This window comes from Squalius cephalus (genome assembly GCF_949319135.1).
Source record: "Squalius cephalus genome assembly, chromosome: 8".
Lineage (NCBI taxonomy): Eukaryota > Metazoa > Chordata > Actinopteri > Cypriniformes > Leuciscidae > Squalius > Squalius cephalus.
Window position 1 is genome coordinate 46,511,131 of NC_137129.1, and position 2,500 is coordinate 46,513,630.

General features: G+C 47.7%; 1 protein-coding gene across 2 annotated transcripts in view; it reads right to left on the minus strand.

The window, feature by feature from the left end:
- tmem65 (transmembrane protein 65) overlaps positions 1 to 2,500 on the minus strand; it is an 18,466-nt gene that overhangs the window by 7,786 nt on the left and 8,180 nt on the right. The gene's annotated exons all lie outside the window — the stretch shown is intronic.

The following is a 2,500-nucleotide window of genomic DNA, read 5'->3' on the forward strand; positions in this document are numbered from 1 at the left end:
CGCTCGTGTTTGCTCAGTTATGGGTCATGACGCTCGTGTTTGCTCAGTTATGGATCATGACGCTCGTGTTTGCTCAGTTATGGCTCATGACGCTCGTGTTTGCTCAGTTATGGGTAATGACGCTCGTGTTTGCTCAGTTATGGATCATGATGATGCTCGTGTTTGCTCAGTAATGGATCATGATGCTCGTGTTTGCTCAGTTATGGGTCATGACGCTCGTGTTTGCTCAGTTATGGCTCATGACGCTCGTGTTTGCTCAGTTATGGGTCATGACGCTCGTGTTTGCTCAGTTATGGATCATGATGATGCTCGTGTTTGCTCAGTTATGGGTCATGACGCTCGTGTTTGCTCAGTTATGGATCATGATGATGCTCGTGTTTGCTCAGTTATGGGTCATGACGCTCGTGTTTGCTCAGTTATGGATCATGACGCTCGTGTTTGCTCAGTTATGGATCATGACGCTCGTGTTTGCTCAGTTATGGGTCATGACGCTCGTGTTTGCTCAGTTATGGCTCATGACGCTCGTGTTTGCTCAGTTATGGGTCATGACGCTCGTGTTTGCTCAGTTATGGATCATGACGCTCGTGTTTGCTCAGTTATGGATCATGACGCTCGTGTTTGCTCAGTTATGGGTCATGATGATGCTCGTGTTTGCTCAGTTATGGGTCATGACGCTCGTGTTTGCTCAGTTATGGCTCATGACGCTCGTGTTTGCTCAGTTATGGGTCATGACGCTCGTGTTTGCTCAGTTATGGATCATGACGCTCGTGTTTGCTCAGTTATGGATCGTGACGCTCGTGTTTGCTCAGTTATGGATCGTGACGCTCGTGTTTGCTCAGTTATGGGTCATGACGCTCGTGTTTGCTCAGTTATGGGTCATGACGCTCGTGTTTGCTCAGTTATGGATCATGATGATGCTCGTGTTTGCTCAGTTATGGATCATGATGATGCTCGTGTTTGCTCAGTTATGGGTCATGACGCTCGTGTTTGCTCAGTTATGGATCATGATGCTCGTGTTTGCTCAGTTATGGATCATGATGCTCGTGTTTGCTCAGTTATGGATCATGACGCTCGTGTTTGCTCAGTTATGGATCATGATGACGCTCGTGTTTGCTCAGTTATGGGTCATGACGCTCGTGTTTGCTCAGTTGTGGGTCATGACGCTCGTGTTTGCTCAGTTATGGCTCATGACGCTCGTGTTTGCTCAGTTATGGGTCATGACGCTCGTGTTTGCTCAGTTATGGGTCATGACGCTCGTGTTTGCTCAGTTATGGCTCATGACGCTCGTGTTTGCTCAGTTATGGATCATGACGCTCGTGTTTGCTCAGTTATGGGTCATGATGATGCTCGTGTTTGCTCAGTTATGGGTCATGACGCTCGTGTTTGCTCAGTTATGGATCATGACGCTCGTGTTTGCTCAGTTATGGCTCATGACGCTCGTGTTTGCTCAGTTATGGATCATGACGCTCGTGTTTGCTCAGTTATGGATCATGACGCTCGTGTTTGCTCAGTTATGGGTCGTGACGCTCGTGTTTGCTCAGTTATGGATCGTGACGCTCGTGTTTGCTCAGTTATGGCTCGTGACGCTCGTGTTTGCTCAGTTATGGGTCGTGACGCTCGTGTTTGCTCAGTTATGGATCGTGACGCTCGTGTTTGCTCAGTTATGGATCATGACGCTCGTGTTTGCTCAGTTATGGATCATGACGCTCGTGTTTGCTCAGTTATGGGTCATGATGATGCTCGTGTTTGCTCAGTTATGGATCATGATGATGCTCGTGTTTGCTCAGTTATGGGTCATGACGCTCGTGTTTGCTCAGTTATGGATCATGATGCTCGTGTTTGCTCAGTTATGGATCATGATGCTCGTGTTTGCTCAGTTATGGATCATGACGCTCGTGTTTGCTCAGTTATGGATCATGATGACGCTCGTGTTTGCTCAGTTATGGGTCATGACGCTCGTGTTTGCTCAGTTGTGGGTCATGACGCTCGTGTTTGCTCAGTTATGGCTCATGACGCTCGTGTTTGCTCAGTTATGGGTCATGACGCTCGTGTTTGCTCAGTTATGGATCATGACGCTCGTGTTTGCTCAGTTATGGATCATGACGCTCGTGTTTGCTCAGTTATGGGTCATGACGCTCGTGTTTGCTCAGTTATGGGTCATGACGCTCGTGTTTGACGCTCGTGTTTGCTCAGTTATGGCTCATGACGCTCGTGTTTGCTCAGTTATGGGTCATGACGCTCGTGTTTGCTCAGTTATGGATCATGATGATGCTCGTGTTTGCTCAGTTATGGATCATGATGATCCTCGTGTTTGCTCAGTTATGGGTCATGACGCTCGTGTTTGCTCAGTTATGGATCATAATGCTCGTGTTTGCTCAGTTATGGATCATGATGCTCGTGTTTGCTCAGTTATGGATCATAATGCTCGTGTTTGCTCAGTTATGGGTCATGACGCTCGTGTTTGCTCAGTTATGGGTCATAATGCTCGTGTTTGCTCAGT